The sequence below is a fragment of the Marmota flaviventris genome, chromosome 2 (assembly GCF_047511675.1).
Source record: "Marmota flaviventris isolate mMarFla1 chromosome 2, mMarFla1.hap1, whole genome shotgun sequence".
Classification (NCBI taxonomy): Eukaryota; Metazoa; Chordata; class Mammalia; order Rodentia; family Sciuridae; genus Marmota; species Marmota flaviventris.
The window spans coordinates 60,536,373-60,562,673 of record NC_092499.1 but is presented as its reverse complement, the minus strand read 5'-3'; the positions used below and the strand labels follow the sequence as shown (position 1 = coordinate 60,562,673).

The window sequence follows — 26,301 nt, the reverse complement described above, 5'->3', positions numbered from 1 at the left end:
TAAGTACCTGGAGAAGACCAGGGAGGCTGTGGTATTTGGTCCAGTGAGACTGTTGGCTTCAGAATCCTGCCCCGGGTTTCACTGGGGCCATAGGATGGAAGTGAAGATGTCAAAGGCCAGAAGAAACCCTAATATACACTTCCTAAGTAACAGAGTGCTTAAGTTGTTTTTCCAGAATCCACTTAAAGAAAATTTATAACCAGCTATTCAAAAATGGACCTATGCAGAAAGGCCAGCCCCATCAGCCAGTGACTTTTTTGAGGTTTAAAGCTTAACTTCCCTGCTACCCCACAGAACTTGATAACTACCTGGAAAAGAAATATACAACCTGTGAAGAGGCAGCATGACCATCTAGGCCTGTGCCCAAAACCCTAACTTTTCCCCTTCTCACCACCCAGCCAACAAACACCTTCTCCCTTTCTATAAATTCCACTTATCCCAACTGATCCCAGAGGCAGATCTGAACTTACTGCTCTGACTTCTTGCTGGCTGACCTCACAATAAGCCTCATTCTTTTTGCAAAAACCGATGCCGTAGTATTGGCCTCTATGTGCCTATGTAGCGAGCCTTTGGGCTGGCATCATTAGGAACACCCTCCAGTGCCCCAGGGATAAGATTGCCTCTCTGCTCCCAAGATTCCAACAGTTGGTGTGTTGGGACAAAGGAGATTAAGTGCTCAGGAAATTGTCCCAGCTCCTTGGCCTCCTCAGAGCCCCACCTTCTCCCACCAGGTTCTGGTCAGGTTCTGAATTTGCCAGACACTGGGAGAATGGGAAGAGAGAAAAATCCCTTCCATCAGGTCTGTAGCTTCCAGAGCTTTCCTCTCCAGCCTGGGAATCTGTATGTGCAATGGTAGCTTCCACAGACACTCTGGGCTGTGAAGGCCTGGGGAACACTGGGACAGAGAGGACTAGGATGCTAGGCAAGAGGGTTGGGGCAGATGTCCTACTTTCATGGGTCAGAATCAGTCAAAAGGAACCAGGATCCAGACCTAGGCATTTTGAGGTGATGCCAAGGCAGGAGCTGACCAAAATTCTGCTTAGGGAAGTCCTGAGGCTAGGGGTTGCTCTGTCAGGACTTGTGTTCTGAGTCCCCATGGGTTCCTTGTAGCTGTAGGCTCTTGGATTCCTGCAGGAGCACTAGACATTGTGATGTGTAGTCTAATTTTAGGAGCCAGAGAAGACAACTGAATTCAATTTCTGGGTGCATAGGTGCAGCCTAAATCCTTTCCCAGACCTAATAGTACTCCCCTAGTTCAGAGACATGAAGACTCTGAGTACATAGGACCGACTGTGGACACGGCTGCAAGGGTCTGCATGAGGACACGGAATTGTCACTCTGAGTACAAGAAAGCTGTGCTCCAGATGATGGTGCATACGTCCTTAGCTTGAAACTTGTCACAGCTGCCCTATGTGACAGCTTTGGAACACACAGACAGCTCCAGCACACCTGAACTAGACCTCCTGCAGTTTGGTCCCCCATTGGTTGACCCATGACTGTTTGAAAAGCAGTTCTTCTTTCTATTATAGGTGTGGGAAATTATTTCAGGTAATGCAGCAGCTGCTGGGCTGCATACCCCACTGTGAGGAAAAAGGGTCTAAAATAGTTCCTTTCCCCTAAAAATGGTTGGATCCCAAATCTACAGACTCAGAATCTGCATTGCAACAAGATCTCTCGGGTGACTGATATGCATTCTTGAGAAGGGCTGGCTAGGTGCAGCCTTTCCTGGATCCGGGCTGTTAACCTGGTGTACACCTGGGTGGGGGAGATATCGAAGTTGACTGAGTCAAAATGGCGTCCCTTGTGTCAACCCTAACAACAGAAACAAAAAGTAAATGCAGCTGGGAGATTTCGAAGGAAGCCTTTTTAGGCGTGTTTGCCTGGTAGTAACCACCACAGAAGACTCTGCCAGAACCTGAGACCTGACAAGGCCACCACAACCTCATTCGAAAAGTACTTCTGCCAGGATGCCTGCTCAGCCACCATCTGTGCCACCTCAGACTGGAGCTGTCCTTGTTATTAATCATTTGTGATCAAAGATTATTATTTCAAAATGTTTGATATAATCCTCATTTTGTATTTAAAAGCTTCACCTTCCCTCAACCTCTTTGAATATGCTCATAGTTTGCCATGGTACAAGTACTCCCACTGCTATACTTTGTTATTCCCAAATAAATATTATTTTTCTTTTTTCTTTTTGGTACCAGGCATTGAACTCAGGGACACTTGACCACTGAGCCACATCCCCAATGTTATTTTGTATTTAGAAAGTGGGTTTCACTGAGTTACTTAGCAACTCGCTTTTGCTGAGGCTGACTTTGAACTCATGATCCTCCTGCCTCAGCTTCCTGAACTGCTGGGATTACAGGTATGCGCCACCACACCCGGCCCCTACAACAAAATCATTATTCTTTAAGTGTTGAGAGCCACAGCCCGAAGGGGCCCCAGCAAACTTCCAGCTGCCAGCTGATGATTGGCTAACAGCGGCCCCAGCAAACTTCTAGCTGCCAATTGATTGGCTCCTCTGCGGTGATGCTCATTGGGTTGTTTCCCCGCCCTTTCAGACCACGGAGCTGCTCATTGGGGGACTTTTTTTGGCTCTGCCCATGCGACCCAGCCAATTGGTCTCAAGAGCAGGAGGAGTGGGGGAGGTTGAGAGGCTTGTGGGAAGCTGGTGGTGGCAGTTGGGCTCTGAAGGTTTTCCTGAAGAGCTGTGTGGTTTGGTGTGTGTGTTCTAAAAATAAAGTTTGTTTCTTTTGACAAGTGGCTCCTGAATTGTGCCCAGCCAGACTGAGGCATTTGAGAATCTTTCTGTCTCTGATTTCTATAAGATTGATACCTGTTTTGAATGATACTCTTCAATGTTCTCCATAAATTTAGGTGGTTGCTCCTTTCCCAGAAAGCACCTGAAGCCCAGACAGAAGGGCATCATCTAGGAACCCATCTGCATGGGTCCTTTCAGGTCAGCCTCACCATCAGGGGTTGGCTTGCAGGCACAGTTCCAATGCCACAACTATAATGTGAAAATTCAATTTTTTTTTCTCTTTTACTTCTAGATCCTCAAGCTAGGCAGGGTGACCAGAGGAAGGTAAAGAGAAGTCCTCCCCTCCAGGTCTCACACAGCAACAGTAACTGCATGTACATGGGAAAGGATTTCCCCTATTTTAGGGTCTTTCAGGTGGAGTTACTTTCTGTTGGGTATACCAATCAACTCTGATGGTAAAGAAAGCTGCGCTGTATAGCACAAAGCTGGGATTAAAACAGAGCTCTACAGAGGGACTTCTTATCTATCTTGGTCACCCTAGGCAGCAGTCAGCTATGGAACTTTCCATAAGTCCGTAGAAGCCTAGGCTATTGGCCAAGGCCTAATCACTTGGACAAAAGCGATAATAAAAAGCCCATCCTACATATGGTAGTATACATTTTAAGGTAATGAGGATAAAAATGCCAGTGAACATGCGGAGGAAATTTAGAAACTGCCTCTCACTAGCCTCCCCAGCCCAGCTAGAGGCCTCCTCACCAATATATGTCTTAATTGTTCCGGAGCAGTTGTATCCTCTGGGATCACTCAGGCATTATGGATAGTGCGTAGTCCCAAAGAAAGTAACACATAGCAGCCCCATTTCAGCAATCTCACTGAGTTTGGGGTTCCTTCTTCTGAAACAATGCTTCTCAAATTCTAATGTGTGATGTGCATATGAATATATGGCAATCTTACTAACATTCTGATCCAGAACATCTGGTGGTGGAGTGCTTGCCTGGCGTGGGTGAGGCCCTGGGATTAATCCTCAGCACTGCATATAACTAACTAACTAACTAAATAAATAAATAGATAAATAAATAAAAGATCCGTCAACAACTAAAAACATTAAAAAAAGAGAAGAAGGTCTGGATTTTGCCTTGAGATTCTGCAATTTAATGTCTCTCCCAGTGATGCAGATGCTGCTGGTTCACAGGCTACATTTTGAGTAGTGAGGCTCTACCAAGTGCCAAGGAATTTAGGGCTTTCAAAACATTAACTATACAGTCTGAGGTGAGGCCAGGCCTCAATTAGCCAAACCTAGAAAGATATTAACACTCCCAAGACAACTCACTGAATCCCAGCTGAGTGCCAGTGATTTTAGCCAGACCAAGCCTTGATTTAACCCTCCCTCATTTAAGGTCTTTAGTACACATTGCCATGCTTGTTCCCCAGGATCTGCCAATGCACACTGATGATGTGTGCAGCTTTTTAATGTACAGACTCCCTCCTTGCAGATGGCTTTTGCTTCTGCATCTGGGCTACTTGGGATCTAACTTCCTTGTCTGTGCTGGGGATTGAACCTGGGACCCTGGGCATGCTATGTGTGCACTCTACCATTGAGCTATACCCCCAGTCCCCAGGGTCTAACTCTTATTATGAGGTAAGGCTCTGAGTTCTGAGGAGGATCAATACCAGGTTATGAGACATCTGGCCTAAATGTAGAGTCACTCAGTCAATGGGAGGCCAGTCCCCTTAGGCACAAGTGTGGCTTCCTATTTAAAGATGTTCAGGGAACCAAAGTTCTCAGCATCTGCCCAAATGTCCTTATTCCAGGCCTCAAGGTTCCACTGCTTCCACATCAGTGTCCTTCCCTTGGAGTTAGTGACCTGGTATTGTCGTAAATTTAATTGACATAAAACTCAGCAGTATTTACATTCAGGTCCTTGGCTTGGTACTCAGCCCTATCTGCCCTGCGACTAGAGGAGATGAGGGGTTCCTTCAAGACTGACACCAAGGCATTCTGGTTCCATGGAAGTTCTCAGCTGGATAGTTGCACCTTTGATCTCAATTTGTTTTTCACTGGATTTGTTTCTTAGAGCTCTCAGAAAAAGTTCAAGAATCTTTATAATTTATATTGTTGCCATAGAAACCAAACGTCGCAGTCACTTGAACTCCAAGAAACTTGCCTTCCATCTTCAGTTCATTCTGATGGTAATTGGTGTGATCTGATGCCACCACATAGGTGTGTAAACTGCTAACAAATGATGTAAAAGGAATCTACCAAAGTCATATAGACCTCTTCCTGGAGGGAAGAGGAGAGAAATTGGATGTGAAAGAAGGAAGTAGAATTCCATTTAAGATGCAATGTTTTATGACTTTTATTTTTTAAAAAAGTTTGAAGGCAATATGAAAACAGCATTTATAAATTCTATATGGTAAAGATTTATTATGATATGATTGCATTTTCCATTTTTTTTTTCAAATTTTGACATACTTCATTCCCAACACAGAACTATATAACATTATGATATTGAAGGGTTTATCCAAGGATTCAGGTTGATCGAAAAATGAGAAAGGAATTCATAAAACCACTACAACAAGTAAAATACACATAGCAAAATCACTTCAAAATTACTACATGGTACAGAACCCAAACTCATAAAAAGCAAAAGGTGTCTTTTTCTCCCTCTGGCACCTATTTGTATTTCCCAAAACACTTCCTAGTCTTTTAGGTATACTTCCAAAGACACTTAATGCATTCACAAGTGCAAACATATATCAATTCTATAAGCATAAGATGGATATTATTGGGCATGTTGCATGTTCACTATACAATATACCTTAAAGATGATCCCACATTAATACATATACAAATCCCCCTTTTATGGCTTCTTAGTATTGATTTGTCATAATCTATTAGGCACTCTGGGTAGTTATTTACTATTTTGCTACTTTCTGTTACTAGAAATCAAGTGAAATTCCATACTTCTCTACAGAAGTCATTTTACCCATATTTGAGTATCTATACAGAATAAATTCCCCAAAGAGAAATTACTAGGTAAAGGGATATATACATTTAAATTTCTGACAACCACTGCCAGATTGTTCTCTACAGAAGTGGTATTAATTTCTAAAAAAATATGAAGATGCTTTTCTTCCTGTCAAGTAGTATGCTATCATTCTTAATTATTTTGTCAATTGGTATTTCTGCCATCATGAATGACTGTCTCCATATGTTTAGGAACTATTCTAAATTCCTTTTCCACCTGTCATTTTCTTTGCCCATTTTTCTTTTCAGGATCTTAGAATTTTTCTCTTCCATTTATAGGGATATTTTTTGTTTTGGGGTGGTACTGGGGAATGGGACCCAGAGGCACTCTACCCCTGGGCTAGATTCCCCAGCCCTTTTAATTTTGAGACATAGTCTCACTGATTTTTCCAGGCTGGCCTTGAACCTGGGATCCTCCTGCCTCAGCTTTCTGAGTCACAGGGACTGCAGGCATGTACCACTGCCCCCAGCTTAAGAAGTTTAAAATCAACAAGGAATTAACTATTTGTGACACTTGCTGCTGATATTTTCCCAGTGCATTGCTTCTTGCACTTTTTAATGGTATTATTTCCTACAAAGATAATTTTCTACTTGAAATAGTTATTATTTCCTATTCTAGTTTCTGGTGGGAGCCACAGACTTTTCCTATGCTGAAATTCTGGAGCAAGAGGTTAGTAATATATTCCAACTTAGCTGTAATTCATTCCATAATCACCTAAGTCCGTGTTTTCTTGTGAATGTGTCTGAAAAAAAATATTTTGGGGGGTACCAGGGATGGAACTCATGAGCACTTGACCACTGAGATGCATCTCCAGCACTATTTTGTATTTCATTTAGAGACAAGGTCTCATTGAGTTGCTTTGTGCCTCAGTTTGGCTGAGGCTGACTTTGAACTCAAGATCCTCCTGTGTGAGCCTCCTGAGCTGCAGGGATTACAAGCATGTGCCACTGCGCCTGGCTGTGTCTAAAATTCTTCAAAGTAAAGTTCTTAATATTGTAACTAGCTGCCAGAAATGAACCAATTGTAGCTTTAAGTTTATACTCGTACAATGAGAAATTTAGGTTTCCTTATTAGGAAATAAAAAGGTCTTATTATTCTTAATAGAAAATTAACTGAATTTTTTAGTTACTGTCTCTGAAAAAAAATGTGGATTTATTTGCCTTTAAATATTGGGAGAGTTTCCTAGAGACCCAGGACAAATGAGGGATTCACATTTTGTAGTAGTGGCCTTTCAAAAAATAAGGATATTAAATTTACTCTATAATTTCATTGGTTATTAAATTAAGTGGAAAACAAAATATAACCTTTGAGTTCAGTACATTCATTCCCCTTTAGTCTTCAATCATCTTAAACAAACAGTGCTTCCCTAGAGGACTGTGGCAATCTTTTCTTTCTTTTTTTTAATTGTTTCTTTTTAGTTATACCGGCAGCAGAATTCATTTCGATTCTAGTTAGAATCCCATTGTTATGGAGGTGGGATTCACTGTGCTGCCTTTATATTTGTACATGGGAAATTATGTCAGATTCATTCCACTGTCTTTCCTTTTCCTGTCCTCCCTTCTTTTCCCTCCATTCCACATTGCCTAATCCACTGAACTTCTGTTCTTCCCCTAAACACCCCCCCTCTTATTGTGGATTTAGTTCCCACATACCAGAGAACACATTCAACCTTTGGTTTTTAGAGACTGGGTTATTTCGCTTAGCACGAGAGTCTCCAGATCCATCCATTTGCTGGCAAATGTCATAAAGTCATTCTTTTTTATAGCTGAGTAACACTCCATTGTGTATATATACCACGTTTTCTTTAACCACTCATCTATTGAAGGGCACCTAGGTTAATTTCATAGCTTAGCTACTGTGAATTGAGCTGCTGTAAACAGTGATGTGACAATCTTACCTTACGTAGCAACAGAAGATTCACCACAGGGATAATATTAAAGCACATCTAAAAAGCAGAGGTTTCAAATAACCAAAAGGCATAAAAAAATTAAGATATTTTAAAAGACCGAGATCACAAACACTAAAACCATTAAAAGACAAAGGGGAAAATAATAAAGTAATATAACGCAGTCAAAACTTATAATTTGTAGCTTGTGGTCTTACATGTGGAAACACCCTGCCGGTTCCCAGCCTCCACAATGCCAGACACATTACCCCTCTCCACCTTTCACTTTCCCTGCACACCGTACTCAAGCATTTCTGCACATGACTGGGCTAAAAATAATGAAAATATCTGAATCTGCCTGGCACATGTGGCTTCGAGATCTTCCCATGATTACTTTTTCTCTCACTGAGAACTTCCCTAACATAAATATCCAACCCCTCCCTACACACACACACACACACACACACAATCTCTGAGTCTCAGGGTGCTCTCTCTGATATCCCCTATTAATATCTAAAATGCCTGGTACCTGCATTTATTTAGTGTCTGCCCCCAGGAAGAATCTTAGGGGTCTTATTTGCCACATTATCCCCAGCCCCCAATGCTGACAAGAACACAAGACTTAATGAATGAGTGCTTACTAAAGGTCTGATGCTTACACATTTAGATCAAGTAATTTCATAGTTAACTAGAGTTGAGGTCTATCTTAACTTAAGACCGGCATGCTCCCATCAGTTAAAAACTCTCAAAATATACAAATGCTTCCTTGCCCTGGAAGCCAGACAGAATAGAAGACTGTATAAAATGGCTGGCTCATTCTCTGGGAAATGATCCCAAACAGGATGTTTCTTACCAGGCCTGAAAATTGACGGACACCGTTGAACACAATGTTACCAGTCAGAATATCCATTGCATCACTGATCTGCACGAATGGATCCAATTCCTCATTGAGCTGAGATATTGTTCTCCTCATTGCCTTTAGAAATTTATCTTTATTATTATTATTATTTTTTTTTTGCTTCAGTTGTTTTGGTGAAAAGCACAGCAATGTCCCTGGGGACACTTCTCTGACACTTCTCTGCTAGGTAGATCACTGTCTCCTTCAAGCCCAAGAACTCAACAGTTTCTACACTACCTGGAACACCCCAAGTCCAGTTAGGTTCATGGAGCATCACCAGGGATCCAAGGGGGACATTAGGAGGAGGATTTTTCTCTGACTGTCTGCATCACTTCTTGTAGCTATTGAGCTATTTCATCTTCATGGAGGACTGTTCCTGTGAGCTCTTCTCTTGGAAACTGGTCTGAGAGAGCAGGGAGGCCACTGCAGCTCAATTGGTTGGTCTGAGAGTAGTCTAGAAAAATCCAGAGAATTCCTGGACAATCCTTTCTTCTCTGAGTGATGGTTTTGGCCTTCTTATACCAATCCCCATCTTTGGTGCAGAAATTCTGAGCTTCATCCACGACAATGTGTTGAATCTCTGCAAAGTCATGTTTCATGAAGTATTTCCGGGTTACTGCCTTGCATATTTTTTTATCGCTGGAAGTGTGAAAAACAAAACAAAACAACAACAACAACAAAAAACAAAACAACAACAACAAAAAAACCACAGTCAGATTTCTTCAATCAAACACAAAGGAAGCCTACTCTATTCTTAAACTCTCCTGGACCTGGTAAATGCAATAGACATCTTATCACATAAACTTAAAGCCACACCAAAGTTACTCAAGAAAAGAAAGTGAACATAGTCAGACTGAGTACCTCACAAACTTCTTCAGGGGCTGGTTCTCACAGACGTAGAGGATTTCATGTGGTTCACAATGGAACACATTCCTGATCTTCTGCATGACCTTCAGGGCCACGGTGGTCTTCCCTGACCCAGGTAAGCCATGAACAAACAGCTGTCTGGTCTTGTGAAGGTTCTTTGAAAGCAACTCATACTGTTGATCTGTGAGCAGGTTCCAAGTCTCAGAGCCCAGCTCTTCACTTACAAAGGATTTGAAGCCAAACAAGACTCTCACAAGGGACCGTAACAGAGTTTCCATGTGCTGGATGGTGGTAAGATTATAGGACTCTGGGTAAATTTGTGCTACTGAACTATGTGGTGTCACTGGTGTTCCGACCGGATTCAGCTGGAAGAACAAGGGAACAATGCACACTCTCCCAGTGTAGCCTCCTGTGTCCACCAGCCTCTGCTTCAAAGAAGAGGCAACCTTCATAGAATCATCCTTGAACCTCTCATCCCACTTCCTGAAAACAGTGTAGAGGATTGGGGTGTTGTTCTGGGAAATCAGAAGGGCATCACAGATAACACCCTGATTCTCTTTCAGACCCAAGTCCACAGCCCAGCTTTGAGAAAAAATCAGTATTCTCAGGAGACAGGGCTCATTTCTCTATCTATTAAGTCTCTAAGTCCTTTATGTTCTGAGCAGAGTTCCTGGTAGAGGCTTTCTGGAGTATACGCAACTCTGTGTGATGATACTAGACAAGGAAAGAACTAGAATAAGTTAGAGAATCCCAGACAAGGAATAATCACCAGCATATGTACCAGATCCAGCCATCACTTGGGCTCCATCATGTGGCAGTACTAGGTTCTACACTGGGAAGAAAAAGATGAACAGGGCTTAGGAGCTGATAAGTGGCTCTCCTAAATAGAGACAGCAATATTTATGACACAAAGTCATAAAGGCTACTGGAAAAGAGTCCACCAAATATTATGTGAGCATCAAGGACAGGGATACTTTCATATGAAAGTCTTCATGAAGAGGAAGACAGTTAAACTGATTCTCAAAGGGTGACTTCAGGTAAGCCATTTGAAAGGTGGAGAGCAGTGAGATGGTCAAAATGAGGTTCATGAACAAAACACGGGTCCAAGAAAGGAGTGCTTGTTTCAGGTACCCCTGAGGTACCTCCAAGCAGTCTCCATGTCAAAGAGGAGCAGGCAAGGACCGGGAGAGAGAGGGGGAGGCAAAGGTGGGGAGGAAGTCCTTCATGTGCCATCTTAATACCTGGCAAGCGTTGTACGCTCTATGGCTTCATTTAAGGACCTTCCATAAAGCAAAACTAGGTATGGAGAACAGATCCATGGTTGCGTTGGGTTAGGGTTGGGAGACTGTGACCACAAGGGGGCAGTATGAGGGAGCTTTATTTGCGCGGGGGGGGGGGGGGGATGGAGATTTTTGTATATTAACTGTGCCGATGGTTACGAAAACCTATACATATGTTAAAACTTTTAGAACTTAGTAACAAAAAATCTACTTTGTGTACATACATTTTTAAAATATCTTTTGAAAGTGGTATTTAAAAACACTTTTCCATAGGGCTGGGTTGTAGCTCAGTGGCAGAGCATTTGCCTTGCCCATGTGAGGCACTGGGTTGGATCCTCAGCACCACATAAAAATAAAATAAAGGTATTGTGACCACCTACAACTAAAAAACCAATGTTTAAAAAAGACTTGGATATATATGTATATATGTATGTGTTTAAGATAATATATTATTAAATACATAATTAATTTCAGGGGGAGGGTCACGTGCCCTAATTTGGAATCTAATCAAAATTGTGAACTCTTTTTTTTCTCTTCCAAAAAAAAGAAATCAATACACTCAAAATTTGAAGTTCAAATTTAAGGTAGAAGGAAGAGTCAGGGGTGAGTTCAGATTTCTGTGCTTGGCTAGAAGAGGACTTTCCAACAGATCATTTGGAACAAATAATATAAAAATGATATGTAATAATATGGAGACTGTACAGGAGAAATAGAAATAGAGGATTGTCAGAATGAGAGATAAATTTTGGAACTGCTTAGTTGGAGATATCTATGAAGCTGTCCAGAAAGCAATTGGACACACCCATAAAGTGTGTCTGGTTCAGAGAAGGGCTGTAGACATTTTCTATAAACGTGGACTAGCAGGGTACTGGGGGCACATGCCTGTAGCCTCAGCTACTCTGGAAGCTGAGGCAGGAAGACTGCTTGAGCCCAGTAGTTCAAGGCCAGCCTTGGTAACATAATGAGACCTCATCTCAATAAACCAAAAACAACAACAACTCAAAAAAACAATTTGACTAAACTAAGGGTATTGCCTACTACTAATGTGATTTAACATTGTTCTAGAACAATTAATCAATGAACTCCAACAAGGACAAAAATGCATAAATATAGGAAGGTTAAATTCAAAATTATCTTTGCTTTCTGCCTTTATAAGACCATTAAGTAAAATGTTTAGGAAGTGGCATAATGCATACCTTACTTTTATCACACAGTAACAGGCAGGAGCTGATCAGAGAAAATGAGATAAGTAAGTTAAATGCACACTACACGGTCCCTCTCTGGAGAGAATGGCATAGCTGCTACAGAGTCTGGGGTTTTTAAGGGCTTTGAGCCCCCTTTTTCTAGTCTTGGTTTCATAATGTATACTTTAATACTCCGAATGTATCCTACACATCAATAATTAACAATCAGAAATTACTATAAAAAATTTCTAGTCTAAGCTGAGCACAGTGGTGCAGGCCTGTAATCCCAATAGCTTGAGAGGCGGAGGCAGAAGGATCATGAGTTCAAAGCCAGCCTCAGCAACTTAGCGAGGGCCTGACTGTAAATAAAATATAAAAAGGGCTGGGAATGTGGATCAGTGGTTAAGTGCCCCTGGGTTCAAACACTGGTACAAAAAAAAGAAAAAGAAAACCTAGTCTAAGAATATGATTTAATAAGTAACAAAATGATTCTAATCTTCTTCTAAAAGAGAAAAACTCTGATGTGATTCTATGTTGCTGAAAGCATAGCTGGAGGTATGTTTTGGGTTACAATATGGCAATGGAAGTCTACATTTATAAGCAATCGTTACTACTTGGAATCTATCCTTAAAGAACACTTGAATTATTTGTGGAAAAATATATATCGGAGAGAATGTTTTTTAAAACAGAAAAAAAGGCCAGGTGTGCTTGCTCAGCAACTCAGAGGCTGAGGCAGGAGGATCACAAGTTCAAGGCCAGAATTGTCAATTTAGCAAGACCCTCAGCAACTTGCTGAGACCCTAATTCAAAATGGAAAATAAAAGGGGTTGGGGATATAGCTCAGTGCTAAAGCACTCCTGGGTTAGATTCCTCAGAACCAAAACAAAACAACAAGGAAAAAGTTAGATATCATCCTTTAGACACCATTTGAAAATCCATCGAAAAAGGGACTGTGGGGCTGGGGTTGTGGCTCATTGGAAGAGTGCCGCAGTCTGGCTGGGCACAATCAGGAGCCACTTGTCAAAAGAAACTAACTTTATTTTTAGAACCACACACGCCAAACAAAACAGCCTCTCAGGAAAAACCCTCAGAGCCTCAACTGCCACCACTGGCTTTCCACAAGCCTCTCTCTCCCACACAAGCTTCTCTTTACCTCCCACAATCCTCCTGCTCTTGAGGCCGATTGGCTGGGTCATGTGGGCGGAGCCAAAAAAGTCCCCCAATGAGCAGCTCCATGGTCTGAAAGGGCAGGGAAACAGCCCAATGAGCATCACCGCAGAGGAGCCAATCAGCTAGATGTTGCTGGGGCCGCTGTGAGCCAATCATCAGCCGGCAGCTGGAAGTTTGCTGGCAGCTGGAAGTTTGCTGGGGCCCCTTCGGCTGTGGCTCTCAACATCTCCCCCTCTCTGTTTAAACAACAAGCATGTGGCTTAGGGACCGTGCCTGCCTTAGGTTGTCCAATAGTACATATGGTCCTTTGGTACCATTGCAATTGGATCTTACCCGTCACTGACTACCAGTCCAGTATACAGCCACACCTGTGGAGAGGTCTTTGTACCAGCGGGGGGGTGAGGTTCTTTGCCTCACCTCTGTTGGCCCCCAAATTTTAGCTGGACGATCATGACAAGCAGAAGGGAGGAAGATACACCAAGCCAATTGACGGCTCCTTTTGGAAAAATTGTACCACCAATGACATCATCAGCAAAAATACCCCAACACTACCACAAGTCGCTGCACCAACAGATAGTTCACAATGCATACAGGTGAGCTTACAATGTGTCCAGGCAAGTTCTGCAAGCAGTTCAGTGATGGCTATTGTAGAAGCTGTAGATTGGTTTTATCTTTGACTTCACCAGCACTGGGATGAAGATAGGAATTCTGGCAATAATGGCTAAAGAAAAAATTATGTAACATTACAGAAGGCACTAAAAGAAAACAATTTTCTTAACAATTTACATTGTCTTCACCGGCACTGGGATGAAGATAGGAATTCTGGCAATAATGGCTAAAGAAAAAATTATGTAACATTACAGAAGGCACTAAAAGAAAATAATTTTCTTAACAATTTACATTATCTTTAAGAGAATTATTAAATATAATGAAAAGGAAAGGTGAAAGTAAACAAACAGATCTGTTAACCTTCTTTTTTGTTTACATATTAAAACAATCCTCAACAGTTGTTTACCCAATTTAAATTAAATCATATAAATCACGTGAAAAAAAATTTGGATCCATTTTATCATGAGCGCTCATCATATATGATATATGGACATACGTACATTCAAACATATAACACAAAACACAAGTGTGCACACATAATAGAATACATACAACACATAACATTATAGTAAAGGCCTTATTACTTTTTACAGGTGAAATCTCCATTGCAATGTTTAAAAACTCTATAGTCAAAAAATAGAACTGATCAGCAAAACATTAACCTAGGTCTGTATGAGCTCAAAAAACAAAATAGAACTTCATGATATGGCAAAGGGCAATAATAAAATAGATATTGAAAAAAGCATCCTGGTTCTGTTGCAGATGTAAGAATAGCCAAACTGGAGTTTTGGATATCAGTTGTTATGGATTTGAGCCAAATCATCTTCTTTTTGGTCTGTAGAAATCGTTTTAGTTAATCTTTCTGGAATCCAAATCGGCTGCTGTTCTCCCTGTGGAAACACACAAACAGACCCCCGACTCCAGACAATTACTGGGTCAGGACCTTTCCATTGTCCTGTTAGAATATCCTTCCAAAGTACCTTGGGCTTATGCACATTTTTTGGACACATATGCCTTTCCGCAGCACTAAGTCCTGATGAATCCAAATTTAAAAAGTTTAGAGTAAAAAAGGTTATTTTAAGTTTATCTTTGGGGAATATATACCCCTTCCCAATTCCTTCTTTTTGCTTTAATAAGTACATTTTAATAGTTTGATGAGCTCTTTCAACTATGCCTTGTCCCTGTGGATTGTATGGGATTCCTGTTATATGAGTAATGCCAAATGTTGAGCAAAATTGTTTAAAAGAGGTAGAAGTATAACCAGGGGCATTATCTGTTTTTAACTGTTTTGGAACACCCACAGTGGCAAAATTTTGTAAGCAATGAGCTATAACATCTTTAGTTTTTTCTCCGGCATGAAGGGAGCCCATCAAAAATCCAGAAGAAGTATCAACTGTAACATGCAAATATTTTAATTTTCCAAATTCTGGCAAGTGTGTGACGTCCATCTGCCAAATATGGTTAGGTATCAATCCTCTAGGATTGACTCCAAGATAAACTTGTGGTAAAATGGTCACACAATTTTGACATTGTTTTATTATTTGTCTAGCTTGTTCCTTAGTTATTTTAAAACACTTTTGTAAAGTATTAGCATTGACATGGAACTTTTTATGAAAATTTATAGCTTCTTCTAGTGTAGAGAAAATATGTATGTCATGTGTAGTTTTATCTGCTAAATCATTGCCCAAACTAAGGGCTCCAGGCAATCCTGTATGTGCCCTGATATGTCCTATAAAGAATGGATCTTTTCTGTCCCAGATTAGACTTTGTATAGTGGAAAGCAAAGAGAAAACAGTAGAAGAAGGGGAAATCCTACCAGCATCTTCAAGAGATACTATAGCATTAACTACATACTGACTATCAGAAAATAAATTAAATACAGAATCTTTAAACATCACAAAAGCTTCTAAAACTGCATTAAGCTCTACCTTTTGAGCTGATTGTTTGGGTACTAAAAATGTAAAAGTTTGATCAGGGGTAACTACTGCTGCTGTACCATTATTTGACCCATCAGTGAATATATTTGGAGCATTCATGATAGGTGTTTTTCTTGTCATTTTTGGAAAAATTACAGGATGCAATGACCAAAAAGACAATAAAGGATTAGATGGTAAGTGGTTATCAAATGAAACATTAGATTTGCACATGATTATTGCCCAAGTATTTAACTCATTAGCTAACTCATCAATTTGATTCATAGTATATGGAGTAATAATTTTATTGGGAGAAATTCCAAACACTCCCTTTGCTGCTTTTATTCCTTTGAGTATTAATTGTCCTACAGCCTCAGGATACCTAGTAAGAATAGTGTTAGGAGAATAAGATAAATGTATCCATAATAATGAACCTTCTTGCCAAAATACTCCTGTAGGAATATTTTTTGTTGGTAGTACAATAAATAATAAAGGCAAACTTATATCAATTCTATCCAAATGCATATTTTCCATATATGTTTCAATGATTTTTAATGCCTTTCTTGCTTCAGGCGTTAACATTCGGGGTGAATTTGGATCTGATGGACCTTTTAGGATATCAAATAAAGGTCCCAACTCTCCTGTTGGTATACCTAAATAAGGCCTTATCCAATTTATGTCTCCTAATAACTTTTGAAAGTCATTAAGTGATTTGAGTTGATCTACTCGTATTTGAATTTTTGGTGGACGGACCATGGTTGAGGATAATAGAACTCCTAAATAATTAATTGGAAAATTTAATTGTACTTTATCTATTGCTATCTCTAGATTATAATTTTTTAATAAGTTTGTAAGTGTGGCATAACATTCTAGCAATGTGTTTTTATCTTTGTGTGCTAATAATACATCATCCATATAGTGAAATATTTGTAGTTCAGGATTTTGATTTCTAAGTGGCTGGATTACTTTGTTAACATAAATTTGACACATAGTTGGGCTGTTAGCCATCCCTTGAGGGAGTACTTTCCATTCATATCTCTGATCAGGACCTTCATGATTCAGTGCAGGGGTAGTAAATGCAAAACGTGGACTATCCTCAGGATGAATTGGAATTGAAAAAAAACAATCTTTAATATCTATAACTAAAACATACCAGGTTTTTGGCAAAGCAGACAACTGAGGAATCCCTGATTGAGCAGGTCCCATAATAACCATCTCATTATTAATGGCTCTTAAATCTTGCAATAATCTCCATTTACCAGATTTCTTTTTGATGACAAAAATGGGAGTATTATGGGGAGATACAGAAGGTTGTATATGTCCTTCTGCTAATTGTTGTACATGATGTAGAGTTACGCCAATTGTGTAATCATATATGCACATAGGGTAATAATGTCCCGTTCATTCTACTATCCTTCTTACCCCCATACTTGCTTCCTTCCCTTCACTCCCCTTTGTCTAATTCCAAGTACCTCTATTCTTCCCTACCTGTGCCCCCCTTCCTAAGCAATTTGAATAGGGATACCAAAACTATAAATCCTTAGCTCCCAGAAACTCTTCCCCCAAGTTATAGCACAACCCACGTTTTATAATAGCCGTTTGGGATTCCAGATTCTCCTTTATTTAAGAGGGGAGGAAAAAACCTTGTATATAATTTCTTTGACTAGATGGGCCTCATAGGGTCCATGAACTCCCAGAAATCACACAAAATTTTATGTATGCCTAACTTCATTATCTCAGAGGGGTCTCTGCCACCTACCTCCAGATTGAGGAAGCCCAATTTTTTATAGCTTTTAAACAATAAAAACTAGTATCAAAATAGTATAACTTAGAAACCTTTGAAGTTAGTAAAAGATACATAAACTTAGAAATAATAACATTAATGTTTTCAATTTTAGGAAAATGAAACTATAAATCTGTCATTAATTTCTAATTCAAAATTATTTATTGAAGAATACTGACAATCTTCTAACAATTACTAGCTTGCATGAACATGTACTCTTTTCTAGTGAAATAGAGCAAGTTGACAGCTTTTGCTTTTTGCTGAAGACTGTCATCCCAGAAAACAAGCTGTTTAGGCAAACTTAAATTTCCATGACTTTTTTTCCTCTGTATGGTTGTTGCATAAATATATCAGCATGATAAAAATTCAGAGGTAAGGAAAACCTAAAATTTCCTTTGCTGAATGAAGGAGAAAAATTCGAATTTTAAAATCGAATGAGTTTTGTAAGCTGTCTCCTAAATTGGCTCAAATTTATTTTCAGACATTTTTAAGTGTATTTTTTGTTCTAATAGAGCATGAATATTATAGTTTTTCAGGTGCGGTGGCTGTGTATGATGGAAGAGGTCATAGAAATGCAAATGGGGGGATTTATAGTTAATTTTGGTTTTGACCTCCAGTTGTGGTGTCACTTGTGTGAAGCCCATAAAGAAATTCAGCAGATACTGAATTTAAAATTTCTGACATTCTCATTTGATGAGGTTCACCTCATTTCTCTTCTTACGATTCCTGTTTTTACTGGATCTAGCAGAAGAGAGAAAACCACAATTTGTATTTTGACTTCCCTAAAAACATAATGTATCTTCTGACTTTTTTCTTATTGATCCTTTTTAGGACCATAAACCTGTAATGTTTTATGTCCCAGTAAAATGTCTTCTAAGAAGGCAAAAACCCACTGTCTTAGAAACCTCACAGTGCTCTTCTGGTTATGTCATAAATCTCTTAAAAAAAAAATCCCTAAATGATCAAGGGATATTTGGGTTCACCATAATGTCTTATCTCTAATTGATCATAAAATTTTAAAAATAATTGATCATGCTTCGTAATAGAATCAGAAGTTGTATATTCGAAAAATTTGTGGAATTATAAGGAAAAATAAGTTTTAAAACAACTTCATTTGTGTTTTCTCCTAGGTCAGCTGCCTATAATCTTCTGTGTGCCTTAACTTGTACCTTTAATTTAAAAATCGAGGGACAGTTACTAGAGACATCAGGTTTATGTATCCCTGCCAACAACACCCTCTTTATTGTCTCTATTAGTAAGACACTGGCAGCCAATGAGCCACACCTCAAGTTAGAATTTTTGGAAGAGTGTATTTCTGGATTTAGCAAATCTAGTAAGTAATTATAATTTTCTTTAATACTAACAATAATTATTTAAAAATTCAGAGAATCCCCTTTTGTTTCAGAATTTACCAGTGAATTCTTTCACTTATTATATTTTACTCTTTTAACCTTTTCTAAATTTTTATCTATGGTACTCTGTAACTGAAAGAACTTTGAAGAAAATTCCTGATAGGACACATTAAGAAATCCACCAAGCCACTAGGCATGGTGGCACATGCCTATAATCCCAGCAGCTGAGGCAGAGGATGCAAGTTCAAAGCCAGCCTCAGCAAAAGCAAGGCACTAAGCAACTCATTGAGACCCTAAATAAAACACAAAATAGATCTAGGGATGTGGCTTAGTGGTTGAGTGTCCCGTTCAATCCCTGGGACAACCCCCCACCAAAAAAAAAAAAAGAAAGAAAGAAAAGAAATCCACCAAGCCTGGTATAGTGGCTCTAGCTGGTAACCCCAGAGATTTGGGAAGCTAAAACAGAAGGATCAAAGTTCAAGGCAAGTGTGGGCAATTTAGTGAGACCCTGTCTCAAAATTTAAAAAATAAAAAGGTCTGGGGATGTGGCTCAGTGGTGAAGCACCCCTGGGTTAAATCCCTAGTACCACAAAAGAAAAAAAAAGGAGAAAAAAAGAAATCCATCAAAATTCTGACAGTATAAATGAGGTGGTGAGATTTTTGGTATCTTACATGTCTCTGGGCCTCTTTAAAGTATTTTCTTCATTGTTTTAATTTGATGAGCTTTGACATTTTTTTTCTTAGCAGATAATTCCACATGAATAAAATATCCATGTGTCTCCTTTTTCAGAAAAAAAAAAAGTGATTTTATGGACATGTATGGTTCATGGAGAACGCAGTGACACAGGTCCAGAGTTAGTCCTGGTGTTGCTTTAATAAGTGTCATGAATTTGACATCCATTTCTTTTGTCTGTCCATCTTCATAACCCATAAATGTTGACCTTTCCCAGCTTAGTTCCTGACATTTTCTTCCCATTTATTTATTTAGCCTGGGAAATTTACCGCTAAGACACATCCTCACCCCTTTTTTCAGTTTGAAATGAGGTCTCACTGAGTTGCTTAAGACTTACTAAATTGCTGAGGCCGGCCTTGAACTTGTGATCCTCCTTCCTCAGCCTCCTTCACAAGTCGATGGAATTACAAGCATATGTGACCATGCCGAACTTCTTCCCTTTCTCTTTTCCTCATGATACATACAACTTTTCTTTTTTCTGTGTTTAAACACATTTCTTGACTTTATTAGGTAATTGAAAACTTTAACAATTTAATCAAGGCTAGATCACTATGTATGTTTTTTCAAGCAAGAAATGTAGGAGTAACCCTGATAAGAAAATGTATAATATTAACTAAACAGAAAAAGGATAAAGGTTTATTGATTAATATTAATATAAGAAAATATTTGAGTGAATGTACAGGCATAATGTATTCCTGTATGAACAGTTCTTCCTAGATGATTACAAATTTATTGTAGTCCCATGAAATTTGAGGAATGAGAATGGAAATTAAACTGTAAATGATCTTAAATTCTACTTGAAGGTTTAAGAATACTATTTATGAGGCTGAGACAGGAAGATCACAAGTTTGAGGCCAGTCTGGGCAACTTAGCAAGATCCACTCTAAAAAAAAAAAAAAATGTTAAAGGGCTGGGGGACGTACCAGAGGGTTTGGCTGTGGCAAATTGTGATTCTCTTCTCTGCCTGTCTGTCTCCAATTTTGGAGGCAACTGTTTGCCCTGTTGCTTTGCCTCTTTGACAGATCTAAGAAGAGTTGTTGATTTTTCAATTTGTTCACCTTTTTACTTGTGAGGATGGAGTGGCAGCTCCCAAGCGCCTTTTCACAAGCGAGGGGCTTTATAACATCGATTGCAGTGATCATATTCCTTTCTTTCTGGTCCATTTTCTGCTCAGACTAACTGAGCCACTAACATGTGTCAGAAGCTGTTCTAAGCTCTCCACCTGCATTATTAATAACCCCACAAGGGTAATTCAGACTTAGATTGGTTGCCTAGAAGCAGAGTATACATTAGTGTTTTGTGTACATGAAACTTCTAAAAAATATCACTTTTAGGAAAATCTAATAAGGGGAGGAGGAAAACAGAATATAGAAAAAAAGGTTCTAAACAGGATGGAATTTCAGCTGTAGTCTTAGCCTGATGCACGGGAGCTCTGGAGTGTGAATTGCACTGTTTCTTGTTGAGAAAGGGACTAGGGCTTTTGTACCCCAGCTACATTATTTACAAACCATAGTGAGGGCCTTACTACTTGTTCCATTTTACAGATGAAAAAACTGAGGCACAGAGAAAGCTCTACGAGGTAGTTGGGGTACCAGCGATCATTCTTATTTTTCAGATGAGGAAATTGAAGGTCAGATACAGTACTCGTCCTCCCCCCCCACCCAAGCCGGGTCTTGCTCTTCTTTTTCCTAAAATGTCTTTCTCTGTTAAATTAAGCAGAAGTTTTTTTTCACTGACCGTATGATATATAGCAGGGGTTGGGGGCCAGGGAAGCAATCACCTGATTTAGGAAATGTATAGGGTACTTACCTGAATTCTTTATTTTATTTTTAGTTATACATGACAGTAGAATGCATTTTGGCAAAGTATACAAACATGGAGTATAATTTATTCTATTTAGGTTCCCACTTTCAGAGTTGTACATGTGGAATTACCCTGATTGTGTATACAAATACAAGGCTAGAAAAGTTATCACCACTTAATTCTACTGTTTTTCTTATTCCCCTATATCCCCTTTGTTTCCCTTTGTCTAATCCAATGGATTTCTATTACTCCCTTCCACAACCTCCCTTGTTTTGGGTTAGTATCCACAAATCAAAGAGAACATTCAGCCTTTGGTTTTTTGGGATTGGCTTATTTCACTCAGCATGATATTCTCCAATTCCACCCATTTACTGGCAAATGCCACAACTTCATTCTTCTTCATGACTGAGTAATATTCTGCTAGGTATATATATCACATTTTTTAATCCATTCATCTGTTAAAGGACATCTGGGTTGCTTCCATAGCTTGGCTACTGTGAGTTGAGCTGCTGTAAACATTGATGTGGATGTATCACTGTAGCATGTAGTGTTTTTAAGTCCTTTGGGTATAGACTAAGGAGTGGGATAGCTGGGTCAAATGGTGGTTCCATTCCAAGATCTCTAAGAAATCTCCATACTGCTTTCCAAAATGGTTGCACCAATTTGCAGCCCCACTAACAATGTACGATAGTACCTTTCTCCCCACATCCTCGCCAACATTTATTGTTACTTGTATTCTTCATAACTGCCATTCTGACTGGAGTGGGATGGAATCTCAGTGTAGTTTTAATTTGCATATCTCTAATTGCTGAAGATGTTGAACATTTTTTTCATATAGTTTTTGACTATTCATATTTTTTCTTCTGTGAAGTGTTGGTTCAGTTCCTTTGCCCATTTATTGATTTTTCTGGTGTTAAGATTTTTGTGTCTTTATATATCCTAGAAATTAATGCTTTATCTGAGGTACTGGTGGTGAAGATTTTCTCCCAATCTGTAGGATCTCTGTACACATTCATGAGTGTTTCCTTTGCTGTGAAGAAGCTTTTCAGTTTGATACCATCTCATTTATTGATTCTTGATTTTACTTCTTGTGCTTTAGGAGTCTGTTGAGGAATTCTGTTCCCAAGCTGACATGTTGGAGAGTTAGGCCTACTTTTTCTTCTAGTAAGTACAGGGTCTCTGGTCTAATGCCTAGGTCTTTGATCCACTTAGAAATGAGTTTCATGCATGGTGAGATATAGGGGCTCAATTTCAATTCTGCTACATATGGATTTCCAGTTTTCCCAGCACCATTTGTTGAAGAGGCTATCTTTTCTCCAATGTACATTTATGGTGTTTTGTCTAGGATGAGATAACTGTAGTTATGTGGGTGAGTCTTGAAGTGTCTTATATTCTGTTCCATTGGTCTTCAGGACTGTTTTGGTGCCAATATCATGCTGTTTTTGTTACTGTAACTCTGTAGTATAATTTAAAGTCTGGTATTATGATGCCTCCTGCATCACTTTTCATGCTAAAAATTGCTTTGGCTATTCTTGGACTCTTATTTTTCCACAAGAATTTCATGATAGTTTTTTTTTCTATTTCTGTGAAGAATGTCATTGAGATTTTTATAGAAATTGCATTAAATATGTATAGCACTTTTGGTAGTATGGCCATTTTGATAATATTGATTCTGCCTATCCAGGAACATGGGAGATCTTTTCATTTGTTGAGGTCTTCTTCAATTTATTTCCTTAGTGTTCTGTAGTTTTCATTATAGAGGACTTTAACTTCTTTTTTTTTAGGTTGATTTTCAAATATTTTATTTTTTTAAGCTATTTTAAAGGAGATAGTTTCCCTGATTTCTTTTTCAGCTGATATATCCTTGGTGTATAGAAATGCAATTGATTTGTTAATATTGATTTTAAACCCTCCTACTTTGCTGAATTTGTTTATGAGTTCTAGAAGCTTTCTAGTAGACTTTTTTTTTGGGTCTTGTAAATATAGAACCAGGTCATCAGCAAGTAGGGATAGTTTGAGCTCTTCTTTTCCTATTCATATCCCTTTAATTTCTTTATTTTGTCTGATTGTTTTGGCTAGGGTTGCAAGGACTGTGTTGAATAGGAGTGGTGAAAGAGGGCCTCTTTGTCTTGTTCCATTTTTAGAGGGAATGCTTTCAGTTTTTCTCCATTTGGAATGATGTGGGCATGTTGAGGTATATTCCTACTATCCCTAGTTTTTTTTTTAGTGTTTTGATGTTTTGAGCATGAATCGATGCTGATTTTTTTTTTTTAACTGAGAATTGAACCCAAAGACACTTAGCCACTGAGCCACATCCCCAGCCTTTTTAATATTTATTTAGAGACATGGACTTGCTGAGTTGCTTAGGGCCTTGCTAAATTGTTGAGGCTGGCTTTGAACTCATGATCCTCCTGCCTCAGCTTCCTGGGCTGCTGTGATTATACCATTATACCATTCCCCGCTTGAATGCTGAATTTTTTCAAATGCTTTTTCTGTGTCTATTGAGATAATCATATGATTATTGTCTTTAAACCTATTGATGTGGTGAATTGTGATTATTAATTTCTGTATGTTGAACCAACCTTGCATTCCTGGGTTGAACCCCACTTGATCATGGTGCTCTGTCTTTTTAATATATTTTTGTATGTGATTTGCCAGTATTTTATTGAGGATTTTTGTGTCAATTTTCATCAGGGATATTGGTCTGAAGTTTTCTTTATTTGAGGAGTCTTTGTCTGGTTTTGGTGTCAGGGTAATACTAGTCTCACTTATCTGAATTCTTAAAAAAATATCATATGTCAAAATGGGAAAACTTATCTTGTTAATAGGGGAGTGGTCCTAGCTTTTACTTAGATATACTTTAAGTTACTGGCTGCATTTCTCTCAAGTGAATAGATTTACTGTTTTTTTTTTTTTTAATTGCAAAGTTGTGATAACAACATCCTGCCACTGAATTCCTACTTACAGAACAGTTAAGAATTCTATAGGGAGAGCTTATACATGGAAAGAATTCAGGTTGTTATTATGAAAAATCAGGCAATTATTTATTACCTTTATTAACATTCTGGAAGAAGCTATGTAGGAGGCTGAGGCAGGAGGATCACAAGTTTGAGGACAGGTAGAACAGTTTAGGAAGATCCTGTCTCAAAAAAAAAAATGAAATAGCTGGGGGTATAGTTTGATGGTAGGACACTTGCCTAACATGTGTGAGGCAATGGGTTTAATTTTTAGATCCATTAAAAAGAAAAGGTTCTGGAAGAAAAGGAATTACAAGTTAATGAAGAGGTTATAAACTTCAGCAGGAAAAGAAGGAGAAATGTGGGAAAAGTTATTGTTTTTTTTGGGGAAAATAACTTGAAATGGGGTTATATTTATTTATTTTTTCAGAGTGGGATTTTTGGAATTAGTTTCTTGAAAACTTTGGGAATATACTATGAACACAAACAAAAAACGTTTGCGTCGAAGCGGAAAATAGCTCAGACTACTAAAACATGTGGTCTACATTTGATACTTTTGTTTCTTATTCCCCAATTTCTACTAAATCCTCCTAAACCCTCATCTCTACCTAGTCGTTTGCTGGTTGCTTTCAGATTCATTCTCTATTCTTCCCATGCTCTGTCTGCATCGAACCTGGATTTCTGTTTTGTTTTTGTTTTCCTTTTGCAGTGCAAAGGATGGAACCAGGCCCCGTGTACACAAGGCAACTGCTCTACCATGGAGCCAAACCCCAGCCCTCAAACCAGGATTTTTGAGTAGGCTTAGCCCATGGGAAGAGTGGGTGGAAATGCCAGGTGGTTTTTCGTGGTGGCTCCATGTATAATCCTTGGTCCTATAGACTATGCTCTCTTCCTAAAGGTCCCCACCTCTGCCTTTGGGGTCCTAGACTCTGCACTTGTCCAAGTACCCACTGGTAGTCTTGGTATGGGCTTTGGCTTTGCCTCACCTTTTTGTGTCTCATTATTCCTAGCAGAGGCAGAACCTCTGGTATTGCTAATCTCAAATCATTGTTCATTTGGTTTTTTAGTTCTTCCATTGCATGGCTAACCATTTCCCTGTATTAAATTCCTCCTGCTTAAATTGCCTCCCCTCGATTTTTAATTATTTGTTCTGTTTATTATTACAGCTCTGTTCTCACCCTGTTTTTTTCCCCCACACTCTTTTAATTAGATGAATTAATCTACTCCCATTTCTTTAGCCTTCATCTTTGCCTCACATATCCTTGTGTTTAGTACCATTTTTCTGCTGTTCTAATGGATGCTCCCACCTGCAATGTTGCAAAACTTTTGAGATTTTGATGCCCTAAATTATTTAGAGAACTGAGAGGACAAAGCAGATAGTGGGGATCTCTTTTGCTCAGAGAAATATGAAGATTTAAATCAGTGGCAGGAAACAGCAGTAAGTATAATAAATACTGCGGGTAAGTCACAGAAAATTTAGATGATTTTTCTGCTTTCCACCTGTGTGGTCCAGAATCTCAAGCTGAAATGCTATAGACATCCAGGCAGGTAACATAATTGAGTGAAGTGAGCTGGGTAAAAGAAAAATGGTCTCTTAATTTATGTTCTTTTGACATAGAAATGCTTTGTGTGACTATAAAAACACAGGATTTTTTTTTTTCTTTTTTCGTGAGGGAAAAAATGCTCTCTTTCATTTTTTTTCAGGAAAAGTTCTACCCCTTTGACCACTTTTTGTTTTCCCACTTAGTAAAGTCATAAATATAGACAAATACATTTCTCTTATGAGAAACCACTCCTGCAAACCTAATGGTGATGGACAATTCAAAAGTGAAAACATGCCCTTCACCTCAGTGTTAGACATGTGTGGGAGGTGGAAGGGCCTGGAGGGGGTGAGCCCTGTTCATAGGGGTGCAGGTTCTCAGCTCCAGATGAGTGTTGTCCTATGGAAATGGATCTGGTGTTGCTACATTTTTCAGGTTTTAAAAGAAGCCAGAAATACATATTTTATGTGGTGTTTTCTGATTTGAAAATATTTGGGAATATTCCAATATCTGATATGAAAACATATATTTAC

The 26,301-nt window shown here is 39.0% G+C and overlaps 1 long non-coding RNA gene and 1 pseudogene across 1 annotated transcript in view; one reads left to right on the top strand and one right to left on the bottom strand.

The window, feature by feature from the left end:
* LOC139703718 (uncharacterized) overlaps positions 1 to 26,301 on the top strand; it is a 230,762-nt gene that overhangs the window by 26,372 nt on the left and 178,089 nt on the right. The gene's annotated exons all lie outside the window — the stretch shown is intronic.
* On the bottom strand, positions 8,137 to 10,762 carry LOC139704802 (schlafen family member 5-like; annotated as a pseudogene).